Source organism: Cyphomyrmex costatus, unplaced genomic scaffold (genome assembly GCF_001594065.2).
Source record: "Cyphomyrmex costatus isolate MS0001 unplaced genomic scaffold, Ccosl1.0 scaffold315, whole genome shotgun sequence".
NCBI classification, from domain to species: domain Eukaryota; kingdom Metazoa; phylum Arthropoda; class Insecta; order Hymenoptera; family Formicidae; genus Cyphomyrmex; species Cyphomyrmex costatus.
This window is the reverse complement of record NW_017277287.1, coordinates 21,471-30,190: the sequence shown is the minus strand read 5'-3', so window position 1 is coordinate 30,190 and position 8,720 is coordinate 21,471.

Genomic DNA, 8,720 nt, shown 5'->3' with positions numbered 1-8,720 from the left:
CATCTTTAAAAACCTACGTGATATTATCCTTATTTAATTAATTCTAATGACATGTATCATTTGTATAAAAGATTTGGTATCAATAGTCGGCGCCAAGTTATTCTACCTTATTACTTACTTAATTTTAATGACATTTATCATTTGTATACAAGATTTGATATCAACAGTCGGCGCCAAGTTAAATTCTACCAAATTAAAAAGTAAAACACAAGTGGTACCTTTAATCTTTAAGTGAACCCATATAGTACTATTATTTAAATTCTACTAAATTAAAAAGTAAAACCCATGTGGTTCTATCTTCATCTTCATACAATGAAACCTAAGTACATATATGCCTTTGTAGTCTTATTAAAAGATCTTCCTATTCGAAACCAAGACTTAAATTCTTCTTTAAAAAAATTATATCACAATTAATTTAAAAACAAAATGAAGAAAATTTATTTAAATAGAAAAGTTTTTTATGCGCGTGCCAATAATGTGTACGTACCGACATTTGACCCTTCGAAACCCATTTCGTATCTTATGTATTTCGATGTAAATAATCTGTACGGTTGGGCAATGATGGAACCATTACCATACGGTGAGTTTCATTGGATTGACAACGTCGATGGATTCGACGTCATGTCAGTACCGGTAGACTCCGACGTCGGTTATATTTTAGAGGTCGATCTTACGTATCCGCACGTATTGCATGATTCCCATTACGATCTTCCGTTCTGTCCTACAAAGGAATTACCTCCTGGAGGAAAATATGAAAAACTTCTAGCGACGCTGAACGCTAAAGAGCGTTACGTCATTCACTATCGTAATTTACAGCAATGCATTCGACATGGTTTGGTCGTCACGAAAATTCATCGGATATTACAATTTGCGCAATCGAGATGGCTACGAGGATACATAGAGTTAAATACGCGATTTTGAATGATTTCGAATAACGATTTCGAACGTAATCTGTATAAATTGATGAACAATGCTGTATTTGGAAAAACAATGGAGAACGTGCGCGAGTATAAAGACGTTCGACTTGTAACATTATGGGACGGAAGATACGGTTTAGAAGCTATGATAGCGAAACCTAATTTTTGCAGTAGAAGTATCTTTTCTGAAAATCTAGTAGCCGTTGAGTTGCGTAAACTCGAGGTAACAATGAACAAACCGATATACGTTGGTATGTGTATTTTCGAAATATCCAAGATTCGTTTGTATGATTTTCATTACGAGCACATGGTGCCGTTGTATCGCGATAAATGCACGCTCATGTATACTGACACAGACAGTTTGATATACTTCTTGAAGTGTGTCAACGCGTACGTGGATATCAAGTGTAATATAACGAAATTCGACACGAGCGATTATCCTGAGGATAATGTATATGGTATTCCACGTCTTAATAATAAAATACCAGATTTAATGAAAGATCTCTCCTCTTCTTCATCCCATCTCCTTCATCTCCCATCTATCCATATTCTTCCATATACAACCCTCGTTCTTTTACCGCACTTTTCCATTTCCTCTGCAATCCTCCGCAAATTGAATTGCATCTTTCTCTCTTTCCATGTCCAGTCCTCTTCTATTCTTTCTATCCTCCCTTTCAGTTTACTTTTCTTCATCATTACTTCTTTCTTCGCCTCCTTACTGCTGAACTTAACCACCGCCATTCTCCTGTCCCCTTCTCTTCTTCTCCCCACTTCTCTCACCTCCTCAATTCCCACTTTGAGCCCTAGTATATCCCTCAGCACCCTCTCCGCCTCCTCATATACATTACTTTTCTTCCCTTCCAGTCCTTTTATGATAATGTTCTTCCTTCTTCCCTTTCCATCGTCTCAATTTTCTTCTCAATCTTTCCCATCCTATCTTCCTCCCTTGCCCTTCTCTCCTTGTCCTTTTCTCCCCAGCCATCCGGCTCCCTCCTTTCTTCTGTCTTCTTCGTCACAGCCTCCTGCTCCTCCATCTTCTTCTCCAGTTGATTAATTCTCTTCTCCATATCCTCCTTCTCTTCTTTCCATTTCTTTTCTCTCTCCTCTATCTCCTTCCTCATCCTCCCTACCTCCTGTCTTACCGTGTCCTCTGTCCTTTTCCCTTGTTCTTTTATTTCTTTTAGCTCTGCTTTAAGCTCCCCTATAAGATTAACAAATTCATTTCCTCCTCCTTTCTGCGGAGATCTCTCTATCTTCCTGCTCTTCTCAAATGCCCTTTTCTCCTCGTCCTCTCCCTCCAACTCCTCCTCCATTTTCCTTTTTAACAGCTCTTCGATTGTTCCTATGCTGCCTCTCCTTCCTTTCTCTTGTATCACGAACTTATCCATACTAGAGACCTGTCTATCTTTCTCCTCTCCTGTCTCAGCCAATCACCGTTACTCCTATTGCGCATGCGCGCTATCCTGTATCAGAAGCTTCCTTACTACTCTTTACTCTATCCGTGCCTTCCTCTCTACCAACGTTTGAAGTCACCTCTGACTCTTCGAGTTTCCGTTCTTCTATTCTCTCTATTTCTCGCTTCTACCTTCTAACCTTTCTCTTTCTCTCCCCTTCAGCTCGCCTTTCCGCCAACTCCTCGCTCCACACTCCACTCGACCAATAACGCCTGCCCTCCACTCCTTTCCTGTCACTCTCCTCGCTCACCTCCACTTCTGTCTCGCTCCCTATATATCTTTTAGTTGTCACTGCTCTTCCACTCTACCAACCTTCTAAGCTCTCCAAACCGGAAGTTCAGATTACAAATGATACATGTCATTGATTTAAGTAAATAATAAGGATAATACCACGTAGGTTTTTAAAGATTAGAATTTAACTAGGCGCCGACTATTGATATCAAATCTTTTATACAAATGATACATGTCATTAGAATTAAGTAAATAAGGATAATATCATGTAGGTTTTTAAAGATGGTTCTACTAAACAGTAAATGTGATTAGTCAGTTTCACAGTCGATTAAGTAATTGACGTTGGTGAAACTGGCCCAAATGGTTTTTTGACCAGCAGCACCCACTCTTAGCGCTTTTTTCAACCTTTTTTTTTAAAGAGGTAAGTTTATATATATATACATACAAAAGATACATGTCATTAGAATTAAATAAGTGTATAAGGATGGTACCTCTTAGATTTTTAGAGATAGAATTTTTAAAGACTATTTAATTAAACGATATATTTTATGGGAAAAATCCAAATTATATGACAAGATAGTGAAATAAAAGAAGGGAGGATGTGCAATGTATCGAAGTTAGTATAAATTGTATATTTATATAGATATTTTAATATCAGTTACTTTCGTGATAATATATTATGTTAAAGTACAGATGTATTGAAAATATATATGAAAAATGATTTAAAGTATGATATAAAAATATATTGTGCATATATGAAGGAGAGTGAAAATGATGAGTAGTAGGGCGAGTCGGGGAGAAAGAAGGGGGAGGAAATGCAGTGAGTCGAAGTTTTAATGATTACGGTTGGATATCACTCTGTTTTAAATAATTTAAAGTCAAATTGTTAATATATTAATATACACAATATGGTCCTACAGAAAACTGTTTAAAAATGAATGGCTAAGTACCAGTTATGTAATTAATTCTTTAAATTTAATTTTTTAAAGAATTAAACGTTCTTCATAACTTTCATTTAAAAAAAATTAAATTATAAGGATAACACCAAGTAGATTTTTAAATTCTACTAAACAGTAAATATACTATATACCGGGTGTCTCGGACCACCTGTACACCCCTTTTATCTCCGCAGGATGAGTTCCAATCGAAAATATGTTCAGACCAAAGTTGTGGGGTTTCAAAAGATCTACTTATTGGTTATATGGGTTTGACTTTGGATTGCTTTTTCAAGGTTAGATCAAAGTCACATCTATTTTTTTAAATGGAACATCCTAATTTTTATTCTAGAATCTAATAGTCGATATCAAGAGCTTTCCAAAACCCTGTAATAAAGTATCTTTCGATTAAGTAACTCTCGAGTTATGAAGATTAAATGTTACAGTATCGCCGGCATTAGCGTTACCCAAGGTGTACCGCGTGGAGGTTGCCCGGTTTTAATAAAGAAAATTGTCCATTGCGTATCATCTCTTCGTTAGACAGCACTTTGTATAATCTAGTTACATTTCTACATGGTATAATTGTTAACAACATACCTAGGTCATCAAGTCACATTAATAACAGCTTCGCATTGGTTAAAAAGTTAAAAAATATTAGAATCGAACAAGGTTTCAGTTTGATTTCATTAGATGTTATATCATTGTTCACTAACATTCCTACCAATTTGGCGATTGAAGCATTATCAAGGAGATGGAATTTTATACAGGATAAATGTAAAATTCCCAAAAATGAATTTTTAATAGTTGTTAGAATGATACTTGAATCGACTTATTTTTCGTTCGACAATCAATTCTTTCAACAAACATTTGGAACTCCGATGGGTTCCCCACTTTCACCGATAATTGCAGATCTGGTGATGTGTGATTTGGAGAACTGTGTGTTGGAAGATTTGGACTTCCACATACTTTTCTACTATAGGTATGTGGATGACATAGTTTTATGTTTGCCCACTTCGAAAATTGACGAATTGACTAGAAAATTTAACTCTTTACATGATAGACTCCAATTTACGTGTGAAATAGGAGGTGATAGAATTAATTTTCTTGATACAACTATCATTATGAAGAACAATTCGTTAATTTTTGATTGGTATCAAAAGCCGACTTTTTCGGGTGGGTTTCTCAATTTCATGTTTCAACATCCGGTTTCACAAAAGATAGGTGTAATTTATGGATTGGTTGATCGGACCTTCCACCTGTCACATCCCAATTTCCACGAAAAAAATTTGAAATTTATTGTCAAAATTTTATTCGAGAATGACTACCCTAAAAATTTTATTTTCCAAAATATAAATGCAAGAATAAAAATGTTAATTAATAAACAAAATTTAGAAATAGAGACAACTTCCAAGAACTTAGTAAGAGAAAAGATCAATTGGTTCCCAGTCCCTTATGTCGATGGGGTTTCTAACAAATTTAAAAATATTATAAATGGTATGTGCCATAAAGTATGTTTTTATAGTATGAACAAACTTAATATGTTTATTAAAACTTATAAAGATCCTGTTCCGAGAGGTAAGAAAAGAAATGTAGTATACACAATTAATTGTAGTCAATGTGAAGTATCATATGTGGGACAGATAGGTAGAAGACTAGACACGAGAATTGCAGAACACAAAAAACATATTAATAGTAAGTCTTCTACACATTCTGTGATCACTGATCACAGGTTGCAATTTGGCCATGACTTCGATTGGGATAATTGTGAAATTCTGGATGTTGAGAGGTTTTATAATAAGAGATTGACTGCAGAAATGATATATATAAATAGACAAGAAAAAGGATTAAATTTACAAACAGATACATTAAGTAGGACATACACGGATATTCTTAAAAAGATATAGTTATTTACATATTTTAACCAAGCTGACTCATGTTTACGTTTGTTATGTTTAAATGTTTGACATACTGCAAGATCAGTTGAGACACAATTTTGTAACAAGCAACAGTAAAAATTGGATAATAATTATAAAAATGTATTATTATATTAAATAGAGTAGTATTATGTATATTAGATTGGAATGTATTGTAAGCGCTGATTTGGGCTCATAGAGGTAAAAAAATTTACATTCACTTATACAATTAATCATTTCATCCGAGAGTAACAATAAAAAATTTTTTTTAGCAAGTACTAAATTATTTCACTCAACTAAATAACTGATGTGGATGACAATTTTACTTAGATGAGTTCCGGATAGCGTTTTTAATTAATGATATTGCTGAAGATGACTTAAAAAATAAAGTCGAAACATACGTAAGAGAAGACAAATATTGGAATTTATTTGCAACCCTACATCCAGCGGTGGACTCCTATTGCCTCAAGGACATTGTTTGATATTTGTAATATAAGGAGTGATTTATTTTGTTATTTTAATATTAATTAAGAATTTTGAAAATTATTAACAAAAATAGTTTAAAAAAATAACATTTCTTTTCTATGACATAGAACAAAAATTCTCTGCTTCATAATAAATTTTCTGCTTTAAAAACAGAAATTTTATTTGAAAACGTTACTTTTTCATATAATTTTTATTAGGTACCTATGTATAATTATATTTTATTCAACATTATTATATAGCTCTCGTTTCGCGTAAAAAGTCGAAACCCACGTGCAACAGTACAATCATAGAAGTCGTATGTGTAGATACAATAGGTTCCGCCCCCCTGCGGGGGGCTCCACGACTGTTAAAAATAATCTAACCCAACCCATTCAGTGGTGTGAGGTAGCTCTTGCTTCGCGTAGAAAGTCGAAACCCACGTGCAATAGTACAATCATGGAAATGTTTCCACATAGAAAGTCACATGCCGAAACGAGAGCTACCTCACACCACTGAATGGGTTGGGTTAGGTTATTTTTAACAGTCGTGGAGCCCCCCGCAGGGGGGCGGAACCTACTGTATCTACACATACGACTTCTATAATTGTATACATGTATGCTATACATGTATGATATAAAGTACTATTCTACACCTTACCCTGTTCAGAAACGTTAAGAGGTAACACCCCGGTAGCAAGCCTAAAATCATATTCCATAATTTTTTTTACATAAAGACGAAGTTTATTTGTAAATGCAGTTTCGGCATATAAAATACATGTATCGAAGTACAAGAAAACATTTTTTGCGAATTTTTTGTCAATGAAAATGGCCGCCCACAGCCCATTTCCGGCGGCACCTTTTTTTTTTATGGCTCCACTGCATGCAAAACTACAGCTATCGTTGTGGACCTGAAACGAAACAAAAAATTTCTTTTTAGTTTATCTGAAAATATCTAACAAAGTACCATGGCTTTTTTGAAAATATTGATTTTTACCAAAATGGCGCGCATTTGATTTTGACATCCGATTTTCGTCGAAAAATCGCGTATAAAATTCCTCATGGAATGAGCAGTTTTTGCTTAATCGAAAAAACCCACGGTACTTTGTTGCAAAATGTACGAGGGCGATTCAATAAGTACCCGTGTTTGACGACAAAGGACGTTACTGAGGGAAGTTGGTGTTATCATCGTGTGCTGCCATCTATCAAACGACGGCAAAACAAATTTCAGACTGATTGATAGGTTAGTTTGGATTGGGCAGCCATTCGAGTAAGACGTGCTTCGTGATTTTTGCTAAGATGGAAAAAGAGCAGTATTGTTCGGTAATTCGCTTTTTGTTTTTGGATGGGAAAAAATGCGAGGAGATAAAAGCAAAGTTGGATGCTGTTTATGGGGACACTTCGCCTTGTTCCCTAACATGAAGAAATGGCTCGCGGGAAAAAAATTTAGCTCAAACCAGGAAGTCATCGCCGTGACAGAGGCGTATTTTGGAAAGTTCGACAAATCCTATTTTTTGGAGGGGTTAAAAAAATGGCAGGAACGTTGGGAGAAGTGTATCTTTCTAAAAGGGGACTATGTTGAAAAAGAAAAAAAAATTTTTTGAAAAAATGGTGTCTTCATTTCTAACACGGGTACTTATTGAACCGCCCTCGTAGTTTTAAAGATTGTGTGAAAATTTCAAGTCGATCGGATAAAAATTGTGGACGTGATTTTGCATGCAGTTTTGAAAAATACTGTTTCGAGAAAAACGCGTTTAAAGTTTGACATACGTGTTTCTTGTTGTTAAAGTGTAAAAATCGACGTAACAAAAATTTTTACCATTAGTCTGCGATGCCAGCACCATAAAGTTGCCCTTCCAACTCAACATTTTGATCTTCTTCAGCTTTTCTCATCGATTTTGAGCTCGAGCGCGCCTCTTTCGCTGCATCGGTTAATGAGCGCTCGGCGAACTTGACGCGCAGTGCATCGACTTGTAGGCAGAAATTGTAGCAGTTGGGCCCTATAGACATGCCTAAAACTTGCATGATTTCCATGACACTGCTGAGCCCGTCATTGAAAACGCATACAGCAATATCAGCAGCTACTTGAAGAATCACACTGCCACTCGAAGTGCTCTTAGGCGCCAAGCGCCACACGGTCGAGTTAAAACTTTCGTTGCTGTTCTGTGTGAAACCTCCCAAACAGCGAATAAGTAGATCGTCATTCGAAATCTCTTCATAAATCGGCTTAATAGCATTGAAAACTTCCATGTTGAGTGGCTTTTTATGGCAGTAAGAATCGAGAGTATCCGTAGCCTTTGCTTTCTGCCAAGTACACCACGAATCGGCGCCGCTAGGGCATTTGTCGTGCTGCGGATTTTCGTCGGTGGAAAATTTATGGTAGAGTGTCGCCCAGATTTCTCTTTTCATATCTTTAATAGATCCTGTGTTTCTTCTTATCGCCAATCCAAAATATATACTTAACTCATCGATTAATTATCCGGTCAACTTTCCTTTTCCGCCGAGCCCTTTCGTTTACTTTTTCAAATTTCGAAGTCGCGTGCCCATACGCTTCTGATCGATACACTCTTTTTTTTTTAACAATGAAATTTTCGTAAGGATTTGCGTCTACAATGCCTTTAAATGTTTTACTGTCACCGTCTCCAATGTAATAGGCGTAATTATTTACGCTATAACTCGAATGGTATCTTATTTCTATGAGAATAAACTATCGTTTAAGCCAAAAAAAATTTTTTAGATTTTTTGAAAATTTTACCGTGGTGTTACCCCTTAAACTTTCCACGCGAAGTAACTTTCACCCCCCCCCCCC